Here is a 25901-nt window from a genome sequence, read left to right as displayed (position 1 = left end):
ATTATTGGTAGATTGTGAGTAAAATAGTATTACTCTGGGCTAATTAGCAAAATTCATGGAAAAGTTATTTACCAGAAATTTTATTGCTGGAATCGAATTATAAGATCCTATGTATTAATAATATAGGTATGCAAAGTCCGCAGATAGTGTGCTACTTTTTTTATAAACAAAATGGCGCCGACAAATCGTATTTTTTTCAATTATTGCTCTATAACTTCGAAGATTTTAACTTTACAACCAAAACAGCTTAATAAAAATTCACCGGAATTAAATTCTGCATAGAGATATGTTTTTCACGATTTGCTCCGACGAAAATTTTCCTCGGAAAATGCGGGTTTTCCTAACAAAAACTCTAATTTTCAAATAAAGTTTTAGGTAAGTAATTATTAATCAATAATTAAATAACTTAGTGACATAAAAGCTTTTTTGGTATAGATTGTAATTCCAGAAGCCGGTGAAAATTAAACGAATATTTTAGCAACAATTCAATTGTTAATTAACAAATTACAATCGCAATAGTAAACAAAATAATCATGATACATTGATCAAACTTATAAAGATTATAAAGATGAGATGCTTATTTAATATTGTATCGACAAAATATAATTTTTTCTTTTTTTTTGCATAATCTTTATATGTTGAAAAAAAAAATAGTTATAATACGCTGGTCTAATTAGTAAAGTACAAAGAAAGGTTATTTACCAGCAATTTTATTGCTGGAATCGAATTTTAAAAGGCCTATATATTATTAATATAGGTATGCAAAGTCCGCATATAGTGTGCTACTTTTTTTATAAACAAAATGGCGCCGACAAATCTTATTTTTTTCAATTATTGCTCTATAACTTCGAAGATTTTAACTTTACACCAAAAACACTCTAATAAAAATTCACCCCAATTTAATTCTGCATAGAGACATGTTTTTCCCGATTTGCTCCGACGAAAATTTTCCTCGGAAAATGTGGGTTTTCCCAACAAAATCTCGAATTTTCAAATAAATTTTTTGGGCAAGTAATTATTTATGAATAATTATATAGCTTGGTGAAATAAAAGTTTTTTTGTTATAGATTATAAATTCAGAAGCCGGTGAAAATGAAACGAATATTTTAGCAACAATTCAATTGTTAATTAACAATTTACAGTCGCAATAACAACCAAAATAATCATGAGACATTAATCAAACTTAGAAAGATTATAAAGGTGTGATGCCTATTTAATATTTTGTCGACAAAATATAAATTTTTCATTTTTTTGCACAATCTTTAAATGTTTAAAAAAAAATTGTTATAAACAAATTAACATTTCTCAGAAATTGTTCATTATATTCTAATTTAAAAAATACTTAAAATGCGTATTTCATATGTCTTGAAAATGAATGCTTTAAAAAATTTTTCCAACCATTTGCAAAAAAGTAATGAAACAGCAAAGTAAATATACGAAATTTCCGTTGTTTATAATTAGTTTTAATTGTTTCAAAGCTTAAAAGTGAGTCTATGGTACAACCTAATTACTCACAACGAATGTCCAAAATTACTGCAATGGTTATATTTTAATCAAAGATTAAAAACACTTTTTTTTGTAATTTTTAGCGCAAACGTAGGCCTGATACAGAGTCGGAGCTAAAATGTTCACTCGAAGCGACTGACACGCAGCATGCATTATTTATTAAAAGTGTACATCACGCGGCCGGTCGTCGCTCCGAGTGAAAATGTTAGCTACAGTACTGTGTTACTCAACTTTCGCGCGTGTATATTACAAAAAAATATATTTATAATCTTTAATTAAAATATAACTATTAAACTGATAATCGATATTTTTTTGTAAGTAACTAGCTTGTAATTTAAACTCACTTCTACGCTTTGAAAGAATTAAAAAAAAGTATAAACACAGTACTAATCGTATGATTACTTTGCTGTTTCATAACTTTTTTACAAATGGTTGCAAAAAAGTTTTAAAGCATTCATTTTAAAGATATTTAAAATGTCCATTTTAGCTATTTTTTTAAATTATAATATAATAAAAACTTTCTGAGAAACGTTAATTTGTTTATAACTATTTTTTTAAACATTTAAGGATTATGCAAAAAAATAAAAAATTCATATTTTGTCGACAAAATATTAAATAGGCATCTCATCTTTATAAGATTTCAAAGCTTGATCAGTGTATCATAATTATTTTGGTTATTATTGCGACAGTAAATTATTAATTTACAATTCAATTGTTGCTAAAATATTAGTTTAATTTTCATCAGCTTCTGGAACTATAATCTAAACCAAAAAGGCTTTTAAGTCACCAAATTATTTAATTATTGGTAGATAATTACTTATCTAAAATTTTATTTGAAAATTAAAGATTTTGTTGGGAAAACCCGCATTTTCCGAGGAAAATTTTCGTCGAAGCAGATCGGAAAAAACGCGTCTCTATGCAGAATTTAATCACGGTGAATTTTTATTTGAGTGTTTCTGTTGTAAAGTTAAAATCTTCGGAGTTATAGAGCAATAATTGAAAAAAACACTATTTTCGTGCGCCATTTTGTTTATAAAAAAAGTAGCACACTATCTGAGGACTTTGCATACCTATATTATTAATATATAGGATCTTATAATTCGATTCCAGCAATAAAATTGCTGGTAAATAACTTTTCCCAAAAATGGCCTATTCTCCGATAATCAGCCCAGACTATATACAAATCTCGCGGGAACTCATTCTAGCCTCGCGTCTGTAGTTTACCTCGGTGCTTCGCACCTCGGTAAACTACCTTGCCGCTCGGCTGAAATAGAGGACTTTCCCGCTTGGTATGTAATATACTATTATTACAGTATATGTATATATTATGCTGTAAAATATAAATATAAGGGTGTTTCCTTAGTAATTATATATAGTCCTTATAGTAAATGGAGAAACGTTAGCACAAAATATGAAGATTTAACCTAAAACACAAATAAAATATTTCTCCTGACCGAGACACAGAGTGTTTTATTACAAATATCCTAAAATGATTTTAACTTATTGTTTTAACACCTTCCAATATTTTTTGTTCAAACTTGACCAACTGTTTACACATGATAGAATACTTTAAATAGTGGTAAAAGATAGTTTTCCGCTGTTACCAGAGCCGTGCTGTAGGAATATATACTTAATTTTTCACCCTCTTTCCCCCTCAAAATCTACGCCACTCATTGATTCTTGGTTACTTTGCACATAAATATCATCCTTGTGTCTCAATGCGATAGAGTGAGTAGTTTTAAAGTTATTTGCGTTTAAAGGTGTATTTATCTTCCAGAGATAAATCTATTCCATCCAGTGTGAATATCTAGTACCGATCATAGGCGTCCGTTTCGGGTAGGCAACGGGTATTTTATCGCATAAATTTTTCGTCTTTAATTTTTAGGCATTTTGGACTGAATTATTAAATTGTAAGGTATTCTAGTACTAAAAGGTACTCTTGCTTTAATTCGATAGGATACACCACTTTCTAGAAAAATCGATTTGAAAATTTTTCGTTGTTTGGATTTCAAAAAAAAAATAAAAAAAAAACTATTTAGAAGGACGAAAACTGGTACATTTATTTATATTCCAGAGATAAATCGATTTCATTAATTGCGAATTTCTAGTACCGGCCATAGGCGTCCGTTTTGGGTAGGTCAAGAGTTATTTTATAGCATAACTTTTTTGTCTTTAATTCTCAAGCATTTTTAACACTAGATTATTAAATTATGAGCTATTCGAGTACTAAAAGTTACTCTTGCTTTAAGTTGGTAAAAAACATCGTTTTTGGTGAAACAAATTTTTTTTCAAATTCCCAAAACGAACAATTTTGAAATCGATTTTTCTAGAAAACGGTGTGTCCTATCGACTTAAATCCAAGAGGACCTTTTAGTACTAGAATACCTCACAATTTAATAATCCAGTGTCAAAAACGCCTAAAAGGTAAAGACAAAAAAATGAGATAAAATAACCGTTGCCCTACCCAAAACGGACGCCTATGACCAGTACAAGAAATTTGCAATATATGCAATCAATTCATCTCTGGAAAGTAAATATGCATACCAATTTTCGTTTTTCTAGATAGAAGCGTTCTGGAAGTATTTAACAAAAACTAATTACACGACGCCATCTTCAAACAGCTCTAGCTCCCTTAAGAAGCATTTATGAACTAGGTGAATTGGGTTAAATTGCTTAAAATTATCTGAGGAATCTCCTGTATTCGTTTGTCGGTAGAGTTTCTGGCCACCCTGTATACAGGATATTCAGGCGCTATAATAGAAAAACGAAAATTGGTATGCATATTTACTTTTCAGAGATGAATCGATTCCATCCATTGCAGATTTCTAGTACCGGTCATAGGCGTCCGTTTTGGGTAGTTATCGCGTAACTTTTTTGTCCTTAATTTTTATGCATTTTTGACACCGGATTATTCAATTGTGAGGTATTCTAGTAATAAAAGGTACTCTTGCTTTAAGTCGGTAGGACACACCGTTTTCTAGAAAAATCGATTTGAAAGATTTTCGTTTTTGGAATTTGAAAAAAAAAATTGAAAGAACTTGGTCAACAAAAAACGAAGTATTTTACCAACATAAAGTAAGAGTAACTTTTAGTACTCTAATACCTCATAATTTAATAATCTAGTGTCAAAAATGCTCAAAAATTGAAGACAAAAAATTATGCTATAAAATAACTGTTGACCTACCAAAGACGGACGCCTGTGACCAGTACTAGAAATTTGCAATTAATGAAATCGATTTATCTCTGGAATATAAATAAATGTACCAGTTTTCGTCTTTCTAAACAGTTTTTTTTTTGAAATCTTTTTTTAATTCAAAAAGCGGAAAGTTTTCAAATCGATTTTTCTAGAAAACGGTGTGTCCTACCGATTTAAAACAGGAGTACCTTTTAGTACTAAAATACTTCCTAATTTAATAATCCAGTATCAGAAATGCATAAAAGTTAAAGATAAAAAAGTTATGCGATAAAATAACCGTTGCCCTACCCAAAACGGACGCCTATGATCGGTACTAGAAATTTGCAATGGATGGATTAGATTTATATCTTGAAGATAAATAAGCGTACCAATTTTTGTTTTTCTAAATAGAAGCGCTCTGGAGATATTTAAGAAAAACCAATTACAAGACGCCATCTTCAAAGAGCTCTAGCTCCCTTAGGAAGCATTTTCTGACTAAGTGAATTGGGTTAAATTAATCTTAAAATTATCTGAAGAATCTCCTGTCTTCGTTTGTTTCTGGACAGGAGTTGGAGTTTCTGGACACCCTGTATATGGCAATATTTTTTTAAATTTAAATAAATTTTAGGTTAAAAAAATTAAATCTTCAGTGATTAATACGTAGCACGCCGATCTATAATGGGTTAATTTACAAAAATTTGCAGCTTAAGGCTTTATTGTAGATCCAAACAATTATAATTTTATTATGTTTCATTAATAATTGGTAATTTTAACGGAAAAACAACCATAAATAACTATCGTACATATTTTATCAGATATAAATTCCCCCGTACTTATCTCAGCCTGTTACACCGACCCACGGACGAAAATCTTATGGGGGTGAATTTCCACCCTCATAGAATCAAATTCAAAGCTTTGATGTGTGATTACCTGCAAAATCACCGACCGTTATATACGAGTAAATGCGTGCACACATGAAACCAGGAGCGTAACGTAAGTGTAAGGGTTTAGAATATAATATTATTAGTCAGGGATCCCAATCCTATTTTCACAGCATTTACTACTAACAAGCTAATTTTTCGTGAGAAACTTCATTTTGGCGAGACGCTCAACTTTTTTCCTTACAACAATTTCCGTGTGTGGTAGAAAATAAAGATAGCAGGGATTTTTTAAATTTTTTTAATGACATGGACTTTATGTCATTCAGCCAGTCACAACATGAGGTACTTAGTGTCATGTGTAGTGTGTGTGTTGAGTAAGTGTTTTGTTACTTTGAAAAGTCGACGTCATTGTCTTTGCAAAGAGACGCTAATTGTATCCGAACGTCTGCGGTCCCTCCGGTGAGTACCGAACCCACAAGAACAGAAACTATTTTCATTTATTAATTTATAATAAACGAAAAATTTCTGACCCTGGTGAGATTCGAACTCACGTCCATTCGGACCTTTCGATCCAAAGGTAGGCGCTCTTACCACTGAGCCATAGAGGGGGTTTAAGATAGTAGGGATGAAATATGTTGATTTAACGATTCTCAAAAATTTATTACTAACTGCAATTCTTTGTAAATTTTCAAGATAATTATCAAAATTAGCCGAAAAATATTTGTCCTACAAAGTACAAGGTTTAATCAAAGAGTCCTCCCCCCCTTTTCAACATGTATTATTAACGACGTCATGAAAAATGATTACTAACCACCTGAGTTTTTTTTGTTGGTTACTTAATATTTATATAATTTAACACCCACATTGTCCTACAAATTGTGTGGTACGTTGTCCTGGTCCTACTTTCAAAGTTGTTAATACCACAAGACCATTTTTTTTATTAGTAACAGTAGGACAAAGTTATCACTTATAGGTTAGTGTATATTTCATCCAAATAAAACAATATCCTACAAGAAAACAGGTAGTGGAACCTCGATAAGTCGGATTAATCGGGACTGCGGCCGATCCGGTTTATCGAAAATCCGGGTTAGCCGGAGAATATAGTAAAGATTGATAAGGTATCTCTACAAATCTTACAGATAAACTCTATTATAATTGCAAAAACATGAAATACATATGCACAGTACATCTAAATTACGTATAGTTGTATACAGTATTCAGTATTGTTTATTGCTCGGTAAAAATTCAGTCAAAGTGAAAAAATGTTTGTTCTGTCTGATGAAAATCGGTCCGGTTTAGCTGGACTTCCGGGTTATCGGAAGCCGACTTATCGGGGTTACACTGTATGTATCGCTAGTCCGACAAGAATTGTCATTTTCGTTTCCCTATGGTGCTTGAAAACCTTTCTTCCCAGGACAATGTGAGTGTTAAATTATATAAATATTAACTAACCAACAAATAAAAAATCAGGTGGTTAGTAATTATTTTTCATGCCTTCGTTAATGATACAGGTTAAAAGGGGGGGGGGAGACTCTTTGATAAAACCTTGCATTTTTTTAGATAATCATTTTGAAAATTAACAAAAAAAACAATTAGTAATAAATTTTTGGTAATCTTCAAATAAACATATTCCATCCCTGCCATTTTAGTATCTACCACATACGGAAGTTGTTGTAAGGAAAAAAGTTGGACGTTTCGTCAAAACGAAACTACCCACGAAAAATTAGCTTGTTAATATTAAATGATGAAAATATGCCTGGGATCACTGACTATATGCAATAGTAGAAATAGAATTCAAAGCCTAACGACACGGAAAGGAATACTCGAAATACAAAAACAAGAATAAATGATAAAGCTAACAAGAATTTGTAATAAATTGTATAAATAAAACATAAAAAGGAAATTACATCTTTATTTTCATAGATTCGAATTTATTTACGATGATGATATAGCTGTAGCAACTCAGGAAAAACATGCAATGCCGTTAAAAAAAATCTTGAAAATAAAAGAAACATGTTTAAAAAATGTAGCAGTACACTATGATCAAAACAATCTAAAATTCAAATTCAACCACAAAAACACATGTTGTGTGTAATTTCCATATTAGTACCAAACATAGTCGAGAAAAGCTGAAGGTAGAATGGTGTAGCCAGATGTTGGAACACAACGAGATGCCAAAATATCTAGGTATACGTCTAGGTGGAAACCTATCTTATCAATAATACCCTCAAGAAGCCAAGAATAAAGTAAAGGTAAGAAATAACATCATCCGTAACTAACTAATAAAAAATGGAGAGCATAATCACATACTCACCGCATTTCTGCAGTAGCATTATATTTTTTGCGTCACGGAGTTTGAATCACCAGTCTGGGTTTACACTAAAAACGTCGACGTAGCTCACAATGAAACAGTCCGTGTAATATCGGGTTGTCTGAAACCGACACCCCTTAAACAGGTTTTACTCATAGTTTAAATTGCTCCACCAACCACCAGAAGATTGGTTACGTCATAGGTAAAACAAAAGATAGGTAATCACCAAACCTTTTATAACCACCAAACTCAGCCATGTAGACTTGTAGACTAAAGTATCGTAAAAGCTTTTTGAAAAAATCAAGTTCGATTCCCAAAACGCCTGAAATACGCTGATAAACATATTGCAAGCCTCTGCTACTACAACACATTTTATCCCTTCAGAAGAAATGAATTCTGGATACAAATTGCCTTAGCCAACATGAAGAGCGCTCAATAGACTAATATCTAGCGTCTCACATTATGCTAGTAATTTGAGAAGATCTGATACCAGGAAACCGATAGCTGCGACTTTGGCGAGGTTCAGATTAGTCACCTCTTACTAACATGCGGAAAGATGCAAGAGACCTGCACAAATGAAGACCTATATTTATCTAATGATAGGACCATCCATGTAGCGAACCACTGGAAATATAGGATTTAAGTTGTTGGTGTTTTGGATACGAAAACTAAATATACAGGGCGGAACCATATCTGTAATTTGGTTGGATGGCAACCCATCGATGCAGTAGCTGCGAGATATAGCTTTGATGATAATTTCAAAATTTCTATACCAGGCAGAGAAGACTGGCAGGAAAGCATATATGACATTATGGAAACTATTTCGCCTAGAAGAAAAAACAACAGAGCACATTTTTATATCAGTGTGACAGCCTGGCAAATGTGCGATTCTTTCCATTAGGCGAAGAAATGCCACCAGCAAAGAACAACATGGAACGTTTAGTCTCGAAGTTATTAGACCTCTAAAGAAGGGTCAGGCTAGAAAATGTAATGTAGGGTTAGAGGACCAAAACAAATTGGAAAAGGTTGCATTGGAATAGGCCACAAGCGATTTTATTGAATCTATCTATATACTAACAGATTTTCCACTATACTATAGTAACTTGACAATAACATAATAGGTTAATCAGAAATGAATAACCATTTTCAATTTCGTTGCAACACGAAACTACAGCCGCATCATTATTCCAGTTCAATCAGAGAGTGCAAGCACCTCTACCGGTTTCGAAACTTATTAGTCTCTCATAAGGAGGCACATATGCTCCTTTCTCTGACCCAACTAGGACAAACCCCCGGAGTGCAGTCACGGATTGAAACAAACGAAATGACAGGAATGCCCTAGCAGCAACTGCTAGCAAAAAACTAAGTTCTCAATCTAATGCACTCTCTGATTGAACTTGAATAATAATGCGGCTGTAGTTGCGTGTTGCCACGAAATTGAAAATGGTTATTCATTTTTGATTTATATGTTTACTCTGATTGGAGTACGAAGGGAACCATTCTCGTTGGAACTTTACCGCGCTGAGCAGATGTGACGTGAATTATAAATTGTAAAATTCCCTTATCTTCCTTAGTCTCAGCATCCGTTATGGCTTGCAAATTGTAGAAGCCACGGAGGTGTTACCAGAGAAGGTTCCCATTGTTTTCAGTCTGGTAGGATGTAGAATAACATTTTTGGATGTTGTTTTATGTGCTATTAGTTAGATTGAAAACTTAGTTTTTTACTAGCAGTTGCCGCTAGGGCATCCCTGCCATTTCGTTCGTTACAATCCATGACTGCACGCTGGGGTTTGTCCTAGTTGGGTCAGAGAGAGCAGCATATGTGAGTCCTGATGAGAGACTAATAAGTTTCGAAGCCGGTAGGGGTGCTTGCTGCACTCTCTGATTGAACTGGAATAATGATGCGGCTGTAGTTTCGTGTTGCAATGAAATTAAAAATAGTTATTCATTTTTGATTTATATGTTTACTCTGATTGGAGTACGAAGGGAACCATTCTCGTTGGAACTTTACCGCGCTGAGCAGATGGGACGTGAATTATAAATTGTAAAATTCCCTCATCTTCCTTAGTTTCAGCATCCGATATGGCTTGCAAATTGTAGAAGCCTCGGAGATGTTACCAGAGAAGGTTCCCATTGTTTTCAGTCTGGTAGGATGTAGAATAACATTAGTTTTTTTATAATAGGTTAAATAATATGAAGAACTATTTATAAAGAACAGCTTTTTTTTAAGTTGGTTATAAAAACTTTCCCCATATGTGAGGTACACTGTACAATAAAAATACTTATTCCTGAGTTGGAAGTATAAATGGTACACAGTTTTCATGGCAGAAGATCACAACGGTTTCTATAAAGAGCTGTTTCTATAAAGAGCACTAAAACAAAAACAAGGTTGGTTGATAAAAATAATAGGATTATCCCGACAAACTTTAAATACAATAAAATATACAACGCAAACACGCTGTGTCATAAAAGATGTGCTATCAATAAGACTCAAATGGAGTACGTTGTATTTGAATATGCCTAAGTAAAAATATAAATAAACTATAACCTCTAAATATTTAATTCGAATTTTTTAATGGAGTTCGATAGGGATAAGCACAATTAATCGGTCCTGATTATTTCCCAACTATATGGTATTATACTATAAAAACGACAAGAATAATAATTAATAGTCACATTAGATAACCTATTATTATTTTGTTTTTTCAGTCATTTGTTTTTAAGTAACTAATTCTGAATCTGTCTCTCCACCACTGACTCTTTGGGGTGACGCATTATCTAACCGTTTTTTCGTCCCTGTCCCCTCGTTCCCGATTTATCGACAATGCCATATGCTCCATCTATGTAAGGTAAACATGAATATGGCATGGCATGACCCAATTCAGTAATTAGGGTTTGGCGATAATGGCTATTATATTACAAGGTAGTGATCATTTCTATTGATTTTACAGTTTTTTGGTACCTCTAGTACCTACTAATGTTTCGGAAGTAGGGTAAGAACGGAAGATGCGTACTTTTACCGTTCGAGAATGTGTTTGAATAACGGGGTGGGTGTACAATTTTTTAAGGAACAGTTAGGTGACGAATGAGAGGAATTCTCTATTGAGAAAGAAATATAAATAATACATACTTCAATATTTACAGTTTTAAAGTTTTATGATTATACAATACTTAAGGGGGACACACAACTTATAAAGATATCGTTAAGAAATGAAAAAATTTTGATATTCATAAATAGCATAATATAAATTATGCTCTTACATACTCTTATGGTAGGGGAGTCCAAGCGGGAAATCACATGGGGAGAAAATTTGTACCCTGTAAGTGTACCCCTACCATATATTGGATCTTAATACAGGGGAGTTCAATAAGGGGGGTCAGAAAAGTTAAGCTAAGTTAAGTACATGCAGAAGCAGTGTATGTATATTTCCATAATCTGTCGGTTTGAGCGGAGCGTAAGGAAATGGGTGTCACAATATTTCACAAGTAAAAAGCGAATATTTCAAGAAATAAACGTCAGATCGCAAAACTAAAAAATACAGTGTTTAATATTTTTTATAAATCTATCGAATGATACAAAACACGACCCCCCATGGAGAGAGGTGGGGGTAAATTTAAAATTTTAAATAGGAACCCCGCGATATTTAGCGAAATGAACATCAGATCTAGAAACTTCAAAATACACGTATTCAATATTTTTGAAAAATCTATCGAATGACACCAAACACGACACCTCACGGAGATGGGGTGGGGGATTACTTTATAATGTTAAATAGGAGCTCACATTTTTTATTGTAGATTTGGATTCCTTGCGTAAAAATAAATAACTGATATTAGACATTTTTTCGATTTATGAATAGATGGCGCTATAATCAGAAAAAACGATTGTTGGAAATGAAAAATTAAATTAAAAAATGGAAAATCCCCACTTAAATGGAAAACTTTACTTAACTTTTTTTGGTTTTAGCACCTAATCTTCACAACCCAATAGTCTCCCATAATGCTAGAGTAACTGCAAATTTAGCATATTTTCCTCCCCTACTATTACATTCACAGTATGTCATGTCAGAAAGTTATACCGTTATCTTTATCTAAAGTATATGAGGAAGTACATACTTTATCTAAAGCAGGGGTTCCCAATCGGTGGTACGCGTACCACTGGTGGTACGCGGGAAGGTTTCAGGTGGTACGCGTCGCGTGGGTCAAACAGGCGATTACGACGGGCTTTTGTCTACGGAAGAGCAAGTGCGTCTCTTCATCCAGCACAAGTTTTCGCGCGTTTCTTCAAACTGACGTCAGAAGTTTTAATGCTTTTAACTGAAAAAAATAATGACACACTCAACACAACACGCTGAACATGAGGCTTCAGAGAACAAACACAGCACCCTTCACAGCCAATGAGAAAGTAAACTACTTCAAGAAAAAGTTGGTTCATTTATGCTCTCAAATACAGGACAAGGATGCCTCTGCATTTCCGACGCTCTCATCATTTTTTGACGAAAACGAAATATATCCAATACCAGATGTAGTTGCTAATATAATTCTTTACTTGGAATCTATTCAAGAATATTTTAATAAATATTTCTCTGAAGATTATTCCAAACTTGACTGAATCAGAAATCCTTTTGCAGGAACACCACCAAATGAGTTTGAATTACAGGATTTACAGGAAATATTAATCGATTTCACAGAAGACAGTTTTAAAGAGAAATCCTTAATTTATTTCTGGATAAAATATACGGGCCCTGATAGCTCAGGCGGTAGATGTCTGACTTCCACGCAGGTAGGCCGTGATTCGAAACCCAACGCCGGCGAGAACATCTAGACATTTTTAAAAATGTCTTTAGGCCCCAGGTCGACTCAGCCTGAATAAAATGAGTACTTTTGGTAAAAACCAGGGGTAATAATAGGCGGTTGAAGCGTAGCACTGGCACAGTTATCTTCCTTGTACACCGTAGGCCCTAGAGATAGCAGACTACCCTGCTATAATCCCAAAGCCGCGTAGCGGTACAAAACGGGAGATTATTATTACAGTAGACTCCCTTTATAACGAGAACTGAAATGGCGGACTAATTACCTTATATCAAACAATAATAATATTATGCATACCACCACTACTGAAATGTTTTGATACCTCTTCGTAGTTTATTAGGTGTCGATGGTCGATTTCAACAATGAAACTTTGCCATCGTACATTGTAAATTTACAATATTCAATATCGGTCCATAAATAAACAGGAAGGAAGAAGTTTATTACAGCACTGGCCTCGGTAAACACACATATGTTGGGCATTCCTGTTTACAGGTAGTTGAGGTATTTATTTACAGCCATCACCACGCCAACAACAGGTAAAGAAACATATTCTTCGATTTCATTTTTCCTCGTTATAACCAAATATGCCTCGTTATGAGGTGTTATAGTTCAATAGAAATTTCATGTGACATCTAGTGTACCTCGTTATAAGCGAAACCTCGTAATACCCGTGTTCGTTATAAAGAGAGTCTACTGTATTATAAAATAAAACAAGCCAATGGAGATATTTCTGATAGCAAACATGTATTCTAAAAAAATAGGGGGCGCTTCCTTCCATTCCATGCCCCTCCCCCCAAACCGATGTTTGGTGGTACGCCAAAATCTTCAAAATATATCAGGTGGTACGCAGTTGCTAGAAGGTTGAGAACCTCTGATCTAAAGTATAAAGAAAATAAGTACACGAAAATATAAATTATTGTATATTGATATAACGATATTCCGACGCCCTGAAGGACACTAAGGATTATGAGAAAGAAGAAGAAGATATAACGATATTTAACAGAATATAACATAATAGTATTTTCATGACTTTTCTTTATTAAAGTTCATTTTATTTGTCGTGGGATTTCTCAGAAAATGATTTAGTCTCAAGCCTGTCCAATCTCATATGTTCTTAAAAATCATGTATATTACATATTATGCTCATATGGCATACCAAATGACCCATGTTTACTTGTAACAAACCACAAATTGCCAGAACAGATATTTCCATATAAATCTGATAGAATCTGTAACACAATAAATCTGAATAAATAAAAAAATAACCATCATGATCAAGATAAAAAACTATCATGCTTTGTTTTTAAACCAAGAGGAGTAAACTAAAAAGACATATTCACACCCAAGAAAGTCACTAGAAAAATCATCAAATATATCTTCTTCATTGGTCGATCATATCGGCCTTCGATCGTAATCAATAACTATTTTATTCTACTAATACGTCGCTAAAGAGTTCTAAAAACAACTGCTTTTTGTATAAAAGCAAACTAATAATCTAAAAATTAAAGGAATAACGCCGAAACACACAAAAAATCGCCGATATAACATAATTAACCTATGATACGCCAATATTATCAAAATTTCACAACTGTCGATAGTGTCAAAATGTCATAACTGTGAAGTAAACTTGCCATTATACCAGTCAAAAGCAAAACCACCACCAGCTATAGACCAAAAACACCGAAAACTAGTAAAAAATGTTGGATCTGAAGATATACCAGCTTTAACAGTAGACGAAATAAAAAAAGCAATGGACATTATACGAAATAAAAAAAAGGTGTAATTGAAGCCGACATTGTATTATAAATAATAAAGTATTGAGGATAACACATAAAAATACTAAAAATAATTTTTAATAAATGTATAAAACAAGTGAAGTACCCACAGCTAGATGAAAATGCTCTTATACTGATATTTTTTGTTCAATTCGAAAGATATGTGTCTCGACGGCTAATAGTTATTGACACTGGTACAATTTACATTTAAAATATACATTTAAATATGCACATTACATATTCACATTTTTACGTTATATATACATTTATAGGCGAGGAAATAAAGCACTAAAATCGCCTAAACCTCCAATTTTTTTGAAGTAAGACAAATCGTTATGAAACATCTTGCATTCGATTGGGGTGAGCTTCAGAAAAATGCTTGACCACTTGTTATGAGGGATAAATGAAAATTGCAGTTTTGCAGGTAGAAAATGCATTTTCCAAAGTGTATCTCGAGATGTTCAAAAAATAAAAATTCACAAATTGGAAAATAATTATGGAAATTTTTATACTCGGGGGTTTTTGAGGTCACTGGACAGGAATATTGGGTCGGCGAAGCTATAAGAGGTATCTGGTACCCGGTGTCCCGGTAGCGATTTTACAAAATATACCCTCTCTCTGCACAAGCTCCACCTCCTACGCATTCACCATCCAGAACTGTAAGAATCCTACCCGCTCTCAACACATTTTACTAAATATACCCGATTCCAGCACATTTGGTGCCATTTGAACCTTTTAACAAGCTATTATGCAGTAATCCTGAGTGTCGTCGTCAGTATATTGGTGGTCATCTTTCACCTAAATACGTATGAAAAATGTATTTCGATGTTCTTTTGAATAAGATATCTGAAATTAAAAATTACACTAAATTTTCTGTTTTTTTTTTACCCCTGTAACTTATTAAAATTGACATAGAAATTTTCAGGGACTTTCGGTAATAATGTAATCTTTTATTCTGCGTTTTCAAAATTTTTCAAAAATGCTAATTAGTTTTCTCAGAATTCGAAAAAAATGAATGCATTTAAAGAGCTTTGCAAGCAAATTTTGCGCCGAGATTTCCTCTTTGGGTAAATTTAGTAAAATGTGTTGATATCGGTTAGGGATATACTCCAGAGAAATAAGATTTTTCTCGTGACACATCCCCCTCCAGGCCGAAACCAAATCTTTTGAGTAGTATTGACATCTATATTAATAACCTTTATGTTTCCTGCAGCCGATTTTGATGATATACATAGTTATAAAAAAATGAAGCTAAAAAAACGGTAAATTTTCGCTCTTTTCGTCTATAACCAAAAAGTTAAGCATTTTAAACAAATTTAAGAGTAAGAAGCTCATAAATCGTCTAAAAAACTTCAATATGGCGTTCGCTGAATATGTCTATCCTTATTGGTTGCTTAGAAAATTGCAAAATAAATAATACATTTTGAGTTTTTATAAATATTCATAACTTATGTAAAAATTAACTTAGAACCTTCTTATTACACGAATTATATTAACTTTTTAAGCGTTACCCGTAGAAAAATTAGTTTTTAATATTTGGAAAGACTGAATTTTTAAACACATTTAGAAAGAAAAATAATTGTCCTAGGACAATTAGGGACGAAGTTAGCCCCCCCCCCTTTTTTAATTCACATGTTTTTGGAAAATAATTTTGCAGTATTTAGAATTATTTCTTGTCATTTTTTTTAATTGAATTAATAGAATAAATCTTCTTCTTTCATAAACTATCCAAAGTATTAGTGTAACTTCATAATTTTCTGACTTATAGCGTTGCAAAAAAAAATAATTTGGGATAAACAAATTAAATAACTTTTAAACTATTTGACCAATTGGTTTGAAATTTAGGGTATGCTTTAAGCACCAGAAGTCTCAACATTCCGTGTAATAAGAACGTTCTAAGTTAATTTTTACATAAGTTAAGAATATTTATAAAAACTCAAAATTTATAATATATTTTGCAATTTTCTAAGCAACCAATAAGGATAGACATATTCATCGAACGACATATTGAAGTCTTTTATACGGTTTATGAGTTTCTCACTCTTAAATTTGTTTAAAACACTTAACATTTTGGTTATAGACGAAACAAGCGAAAATTTACCGTTTTTTTATTTTCATTTGTTTATAACTATGTATATCATCAAAATCGGCTACAGTAAACATATAGGTTATTGATATAGATGTCCATACTACTCAAAAAATTTGGTTTCGGCCTGGAGGGGGTTGTGTCACCAGCAAGATATGTTTTTTCCTTATTTCTCTGAACTAATACTTACAGTTCTGAATGATGCGTAGTGGACGGAATTTGTGCTGAGAGCGGGTGTGTTTTGCAAAATCGCGTCCCGGTATGCACGTCGTATGCTGGAGGTTTATGGACAGTCATTATGAAAATCGTAGAACATTATTAACCCGAGTGAGGCCGCTGAACACGAATATTAGTTCGGCAATGATATACGAGGTTACTGGTGCCCGGTAACTACGCCATCTCCTGGAGTTTTATGAAAATTCGTTATGAAAATAGTTGAAATTTATTGATAATTGAAGATAGCTTTCAAAGATTAATTCACAGATTTACTACAAGGGCAAACGAATATTCTAACTCAAGAAACTCGAACAATAATAACCAGTAAAGAACCAAGCTGGAATACTTCGGTCACATTATGACACACTCTGAAAAATATGATCTTTTACATCTGATCATTCATAAAAATGGTTTGACTCAGCCATGTTGTCTTTTTAATACATAAAAGAATTTAGATGTGATTTTATTCACTTTAAAGGGTTGTTATACCCGATATCTGTGGCTTTTGCACAGTATACGTGTATTTTATTGTGTCGTTTAGCAATTGCTCTTCTATGAAGGTTTTATAAGAGGACGAAGCTCTGATGATGGCACGTTATGTGTTGAAAGTACTTAGCTGATAATAAAACATTTTTTACACACTATCAAAAGTTTTTTGAGAACATACACCTGGTTGCCGTTTTGACCTATTCAGGGAAAGATCCAAGGTAAATGTGGTCATGGTAGAAGAAGAACATTATAACTGAAAAATCTGAGGCAATGGTATGGAAAATCGACTACATCATTATTCAGAGCTGCTGTCAATATAGTCACGATAGCGAATATGGTAGCCCACATGATATTCAACGATCGATAACGGTCATGGAACTAGAAGAAGAAGAAGAACCAATAAGATATAAACTGGAAGTCGGTGGAGTTAGCACAGAGCAAATAATGGAAACAAAGTACCTAAGGATAAGTTAGAGATCTAGTACAAAGGGTAGGCAGGATGCTTTAGTAACACTAAATGCCCGAACCGACACATTATCATTGAAACGAAATCAATAGTCTATAAGGCGAGTATAAAACCAATAATGACGTACAGATCTGACACAGCCAAAACACAGAGAGTGCTGGAAACAGCAGAAACGAGAAAAAATACAGAAAAATGTAATGTACATGATATAAACGAGTGGGCACTAAATGAAAAAAAAAAACAATGGAACAATCACCTTAGTAGCCTGGCGGACGCAAGAGTCGTTCAAATCACAAGGGACAAAACACCAAGTGGTAGAATAAGTAGCGGTCAATCGCTCAAGAGGTGGACAATTATTGTGCGTAGAGGCAAGAGCCTGCCAAAGAACAAATTGCAGAAAATTGAACAAAAAAAAAATAACTTATATAAAGGAAGAAGAAGAAGAAAACGATTTCAGACCTGGAAATTGGAAAATAGAATATGTAGTATTAAACTTTTAGCATGCTAATTAACACGTTTTTAATGTTTTGGTACGATAACTGTTTTATTTCATAATGTAGTTCACACTGTATAAATTCTCGGTATTAGGTACATTAGACATTCTTTCACGGATTTTGCTGTAAATTTTAAAGATCCGCTTGGATTGACATGAAATTTGGCATACGCATAGCTAACATGTCAAAGAATAAAGTGATATGGTGCCGATGTGTGCTTTTACCATGGGGGTGAGTTTCACCCCATCTCGGGGGTGAAAAAATATATGTCCAAGATAAGTCCCGAAATGGATAAACTGACTAATTTTAAGCAACTTTTGTTCTATAGAGTTTTTTCACCAAATCAATACTTTTCGAGTTATTTGCAAGTGAATAGGTTCATTTTTCAACAAAATAACCATGTTTTTAGACGGTTTTTCGCAAAAAACGTAAGCATTTTGTCGAAAAAAATATTCTTAGCAAAACTATAGAATACTAAAAAGTGAAAAAAAAATGGTGTATATATTAGGTCTCTATACCTAGCAAAAGCAGAGTTATAGCTAATGAAAAATAGGTTCATATTCGAAAAATTACAAATAGAATATGTAATTCAATGTGAAATATCCCAATAATGAAGCAATCGTGGGAAAAACACATTACAACTTTTTTAAAGTGTTTAAAAAAATCTTTGTTTCTGTTTTTATAAAAAAAAATTTCTAGCATCAAATGTAAGTTGGTTCCTTTTGTTTTGGTAAAAAAAATCAGGAAGATCATCCCCCAATTAGCAACTTAAATGAAATTACAGTACAACCTGCCATGTCCGGACCTGTCATATCCGGACCTCCCCATATCCGGACGGTTCTGCGCCGTCCGGATCTACCGAAATCTACCGAGAAAGGCAATCCTGCTGTTGGACAACGCACTAAAAAAAGAACTAAAAGATGGCAAAATAATGTATTATGGACTCTATAAAACGTGTCTATCGACGAAAGTTATTGACGGCGTTGATTACTGGAATATATGAAGGAGAAAACGTTTCAGAGACTGTAAAAGAAGTAGTGGTCTTGATATCCGGATTTTTTCATATCCGGATCGGTCTGTCGCCACATTGATCCGGATATGGCAAGTTTTACTGTACTCGTTACCGCTTCAAAAGTTACTTTACTTATGTTGTGTTTATATGATCTCTAAGTTTCATCAATTCAAAGTGCTTATTTCTGAAAAAAATTGGTTTTAAGGTAAAATTTTTAAAAAAATTTATTTTGAAAAAAACGCTTTTTTTCAAACTAACTTAAAAATTGTTAGAGATACCAAAAATCTTAAACAATAAAAAAAGTCAGCTTGACTTTTCTGAATGTTTTGTATTTTTTTGTTTTTCTGTGAGACAAAAATTGGTTAAGATTCGGTGTTTCTAAATTTGCATACACTCGTGATAAGTGACTTGTTCAAGCCCTTTTAACTACAGCTCTTTCAAAAATAAGGACTTTGAACCGATGAAACTTACAGATCATATGATCAATACGTACCTCCTTGAGTATAAAACTTGTGAAGTGGTAACAATTAAGTTCATTTGAAATGCTAATTAGGGGGTGATTTTCCCGATTTCTTACCAAAAAAAGGGACCAACTTTATTTTGAGCGTAACTTGTTTACTTTGATGCTAATTTTCTTTTTAAAACAAAAATAAGCAGTTTTTTAAACACTTTAAAAAAGTTAAAATGAGTTTTCCCCAAAAAAGTGCTTCGTTTTTGGTTATGGCATGTTAAAATATTCGATTTGGAATTTAACGAATATGAACCTATATTTCATTAGCTATAACTCTGCTTCTACTAGGTATAGTGACCTAATATATACACCATGTTTTATAAATACTTACTTTTTGAGTTATTTGCGAAAAACCGTCTGAAAACGTGATTATTTTGTAGAAAAATTAATATATTTTCTCGCAAGTAACTCGAAAAGTATTATTTTGGTGAAAAAACTTTTTAGAACAAAAGTCGCTTAGAACTAGTCATTTTATCTATTTCCGGACTTATTTCGATCATATATTTTTCACCCCTAAAATGAGTGAAACTCACCCCTAAGGCAAAAACACACATCGGCACAATATCACTTTTTTTCTTTGACTTTCTAGCTATGTTTATGCCAAATTTTATGTCAATCCAAGCGGTTCTTTAAAATTTAGAGGTTTTGCAATATTTTATCTTTAAAGAACGTACTACATGTGTAATAAATTCACTGTGAGTGGCATCTAAAATAAAAACAATAATAATTATCAGAATTTATTTCTTTATTGTATTAAATATGAAGATACTATAACTTCGCTTTATCATTCCGTCTGGTAGAATTATATCCTACTCCATTCCTGAAAGGCTAGACAGCATAGTAAATAGTAACCCAGTGCGGGAGGCTAAATGCCTGTAATACATAGCACATGAAAAAACCATCTTCTTCTTCTTTTGGCATCATCACCCTGAATAGGTCTTTGCCTGTCTGGCTATGTCCTTCGATTCAGATCTCTCTTGTGCCCTGCTCCACCATTGTCTGATATTCAGCCTTTTCAGATCGTCACGTTTTCCAACCATCACATTCTGAACATTCCTTTTTTATCTTCCTATCGGCTTCTATTGTAATATTTTCTTTGCTGTTTTGCATCTTTTTGTTTCTGGACATGTCCCAGCCATGACAACCTTGTCCCGATTCTACATCTACATGTGCCGTTTTTCTCTTGCATCGGGCAATATACCTTTCTCAGTATTTACCTATCTCAATGTCCTGAGTTGGGCTTAATCTTTTTTGCCATTACCCTGGTTGCGCAAACTTAGATTATTACGGTCTAATCGTCTAATCACTGTTCTGTAGTCATTTTAGTTCTTTTATCAAATACTTTCGATGTCATCACTCTTTTATTAGCCTCGTATGTTGGATCTAGGATATTTGGTCGTCACCGTTTCAGTGGGGCCATTTGGGCGTCGAGCCAAATGGACGTCAAAACGCCGTTTCCGCGTCAGCCATTTCGGCGTCGGTATTAATTAGTAAGTTATAGGTTACTTCTGTCAGTTCAATAAGTAAAAGTTAGGTTCAATTACAATTAAATAGTTAAAAGTTACTACGTTTTACGTTTCTAAGGTTACCGATATTGCCATGGTCACTTTGAAACACGTGCGTTTTCTAAAACGACAAAGAAGTAATTGTTTGGCTATTGCTGTTTGGATATATTGATATCTCAAACAAAACAAAGTTTTCAAAGTCTTTGTGACTTAGGTAATACATGATATTTGAAATATTGCAACCGAGAAACTTCTATCATTTCCAAATGAAATTATAAAAGAGTAAGTCGAAAGGCTAACTACTAAATACGATATAGTTATTTATGTTACACACCCGAAAGTGGTGTTTTTCAGGTCGACTCAAGCAGCTTCCAGGGCGAACCGCAGGCGAGCCCTGGAAGCTTAGGGAGACCAATCACCAATTGGTATAAGAAGTATCGGCTGATCGCGCAAGAGATGTTGTGACAATCTTGCACAAAATAACAGTCCGCCAATGAATAACCAAAGCTGCTTATATAAAGGAAGAAGAAGAAGAAGAATAAGATATTCAGATTGGAAGTTGGAAAATAAAATATTATTATGTGGATCATTTGTAAAGAGCAAAGAGTCGTCTAGTTTTTCTTGCATTTTCTAAAACCTTGTAGCACGCTAATTACCATTTTCCATTCTTTACCACACTAAAAATGTTCTCTCATAATGTAAGTAGTTCACACTGTACAAATGATTCTCTGTAATGCATGTGTAATAAATTTACTGTGAGTGGCATTCCAAATAAAAACAATAATTTTCAGAATTTATTTCTTTATTGTATTAAATATGAAGATACTATCGCTACGCTTTATCATTCCGTCTGGTAGAATTAGATCTTAGTCCATTCCTGAACGGCTAGACAGCATAGTAACCCAGTGCAGGAGGCAAAATACCTGTAATACATAGCACATGAAAAAACCTATTTCTACATTTTTACCGCGACGCGATATGTGGGTACCTGTAACTTTTTGCAGCAGATGCACAACTCCTGACACAGTAAGAAAATAAGTATCTAGTGCAGATGACTCGGAGTCTGCGACTGGTTTTATCTAATAGTTACAAGGTGGTTGATTTTTTCAGTTAATTTATGAGGCGCGATGTTACATAGTGGCCCAAGAAATTAATACCTTTTATAACTAGAAATTGTAGTTAATCATTTTCTAGATTTTGTTTTCAAAAGCAGATCCAAATAACATAACCTTAACAACAAGTTAAAACATTAGGTAGGTACATACTATAGTAAAACATACAGACCTAATACATTTTTAATCAGTTAATGAAAAAATTTAAAAAAAATTTCCTACTAACGGCATGAGAAACTAGTCTAGAAATAAAACTTATGGAAAAATGATATGATTAGCAAAACAGCAAATATTACTACTAATACTTAGATGTACCTGAAAAACAGTTTCGATGGAAATAATAAGAAACTAAAGTACAGAGTTTATATATGTATATATCCACAGTTTAAGGGAAACAAAATGCACACAAGCAAAAGCTTGAAACCTTCCAAACCAAAGAATCGTTGGTAAAACTAGGGTGTTAAATTATTTACATGCGAAAAAAAAATTACCTAAGTCAACCCTGGGTATTAATTCCTACTACTTATTTTTATTAGTTGCTATCTAGTCTAATTAGCGAGGTTTACTCTCAGGACCAGCAACCCGCAAGTTTGGGAGTTTTACGTTGCTGTCATGTAAGATCGATGAAAAGTTTGAACATCACATAATATTATGTACGAAAATGTAACTTTAAACCACAGCTATTTTAAATGGCAAGCATGAATAACTCGTAAGCAGCACTGATGATTAAATTATCATTCCGAAAACGTTCTATGATGTAGCTCAAAAGGCCATTTTTTAATATAAATATACATTTTAAAAAGGATTTTTAATAAAATTTGGTTTATAGAAGAAGGGAGTTATTAACAATAGATTGACTTAATGGATAATTACCGACCGCTAGAACAGGCTGGCTTCCGCAAAGGATACAGTAGGTTGTCTGATGACAATGAGAACATTGACAGATAAGTCAAATGAATACCAACTACCCGTATTTCTTGCCTTCGTAGACTATGAAAAGGCATTTGACACTATTGAGATGTGAGTCATAGAAGAAGATATTAATAATTGTAAAATATATTTGAGATCTACGCAACTTATACATAATATATTTATATAAAAATGCATATTCTATGATCGTACAACTAAAAGAAAATTCAAATCTTGTCTCCATGAAGAGAGGAGTGAGATAAGGTGATGTATCGCCCAAGATTAGCTCTAAGCTGGTTCTTGGGTGCAGGAGAGCTCTGGATGATGTTGATATATCCAACAGGGTTAGGTTGGTATGGGTACCGGGACACACAGGTGTAGAATGTAACGAGCGGGCTGACGCCCTGGCAAAACGGGGCTCATCCTCTCTGCTTGTGGGACTCGAACCTGTCATTACAGTGCCCTTCAGTACTGATCGGGGTAGTTTCAAGGAGCTTCTTCTGCAGAGGTTCCAGTCGGGGCAGAGGTTCTGCAGAGATAGTGGGGCCATCCAAAAGTCTTACAGCCCAACTGCTTCTTCTGGATCGTAGAAGATGCTCCCTGGTGGTCAGTATGCACACCGGCCACTGTAGACTCCGACGGCACCTTCATCTGCTTAGACTGGCAGATGGCTCACGGTGCCGTCTATGTAATGAGGAGGAGGAAACCTCCTCACATGTTCTCTGGGAGTGCCCGGCATTGGCCTATCGAAGGTGGCAGATACTGGGATCGGCATCTATGCAGCCAAATTAGGTGAGGGGCTTGTCTTTTAAGAGACTTGTGGCTTTCTGTGAGTCCATAAGGTTTCTAGGGGAATAGCATGGGAGCTCGGTGCAGCCTGGGCCCCATAAACGCCGACGACCAGGTTCTTACGGACCTGGTCCGTAAGATAGGAGTGATACAATGGACCCGCCGTAGGGGGTCTAAGTGTCTGAAGGGCTCACAAGTGGGCCCTGCCCCCAATATACCATAACCGTGTACCATAACCATAAGGTGATATAATATCGCCAAAGCTGTTTAATGTAGACATAGAAGGCGTTTTCAAAACTACAAATTGGTCAACATATGGTATCAACGTTAATGTCAACAATGTAAACCACTTATATTCGTTGACGACTCTTGATTATAGTGAGCACGTTCAAGAAACTTATAGTCGAGGAACTCGCTGGTAACTGTTCAATGAATATGACACAAATAAAGAAAAGGACAAACACAGACGACCCTAGACGTATAAGTATAAATTGAAATGAGATAAAATCACGAAGTGAATATAATCTACCTAGGCCAAATTATGAAAGTATACAAAGTGAAACAAAATGTGGTGCCGATAATAGAAGATTAAAAGTGGTGCCGATAGAATGAGGAAAATTCAGTTGGATAATTAAGAACAGCAAAATACCCCAACACTTGTGGTTCAAAGTTTTCAACCAGTGCATTCGTCCCATTATGACATATATGGAATAATATTGATGTCCAACCTGGACACTAACCAAGGCAAATATAAATAAACTAAATGCAATTCGTAGTGAGATAAAAAACAAAACGACTGGGCAAGATCGAACACAAAAGTAGAGGATAACACAAGAAGAATTGCCAAACTCAAGTGGAGCTTCGCAGAACATACTATATAAAAGACAAAAAGACCTACGTTGGATCGCCGCTATAAAATTTACTAGTTTAATTTTTTTATTTTAATTAAATATTAAAATAAATACAAAAAATAAAATGCAACAATAAAATATTGGAGACCTACAAAAGTAGACGACCAACGGGAATGCCAAAGATAGGTGGTAAATGACATTAAAAAGATGGAAGGAAATGGAAAAATTAACAAAAAATGGAAGTATGCTGCTCAGGAGAGATATCAATGGAAGGAGTTGGGAGAGGTTATGTCCAAAAATGGAGGCTTGAAGTCTAAGAAGTAGAAGTAACTAGAGCCATCATTTTATGTCATAATATATATAACGCACACCGACTTCATTAGTGCCATGCCATAACTCTGAAATCAAGTTTCATTTTTTTTGCCGATTCCGACTACTTTTCATGTTTGTACATCATGTTTATAAACATCCTAAGCGGCGACGATTTTGAACGCTTACATCTTTGTTTATATAAACATCAGCGCTTATTCGTGTCAAATCTCAATACGATACGAAACAAAACTTTAACAAAGACTCGAATTCAAAAAATTCGTGTTTTTAACGTAGTCTTAGAAAAACTACCGGTAGAGACGTTTCTTGCAACAATTAACATTAGAATTTATTTTAGAGCATTAATTCAAAGTTTGTTAAGAACCCTCAATGGATGGAGTGGAAATTAACAGGGTCTACACCGTGCAATACTAAAGCATTCGAAGAGAAGATGGAAAGACTGCGAGAACTGTAATACGTGTAAATAATGATTTTGATTTAAGAAATGTATGAAGAAATTACAGAAAATGAAATTACAGAAAAAAAAGTAAAAAATAAATAATGGTAGGGGAGCCCAAGCATGGATTTTTGCAGTTACTCGAGCGCGTCAGATTATTACATGGGGAGAAACCTTGTACCCTGAAAATGTACTTCTTCCATATATTGACTCTTAATGCAGGGGAGTTCGTTAA

The sequence above is a fragment of the Diabrotica virgifera genome, chromosome 5 (assembly GCF_917563875.1).
Source record: "Diabrotica virgifera virgifera chromosome 5, PGI_DIABVI_V3a".
Taxonomy (NCBI): Eukaryota; Metazoa; Arthropoda; class Insecta; order Coleoptera; family Chrysomelidae; genus Diabrotica; species Diabrotica virgifera.
The sequence above is the reverse complement of the archived record's forward strand: the minus strand, read 5'-3'. Positions refer to the sequence as shown.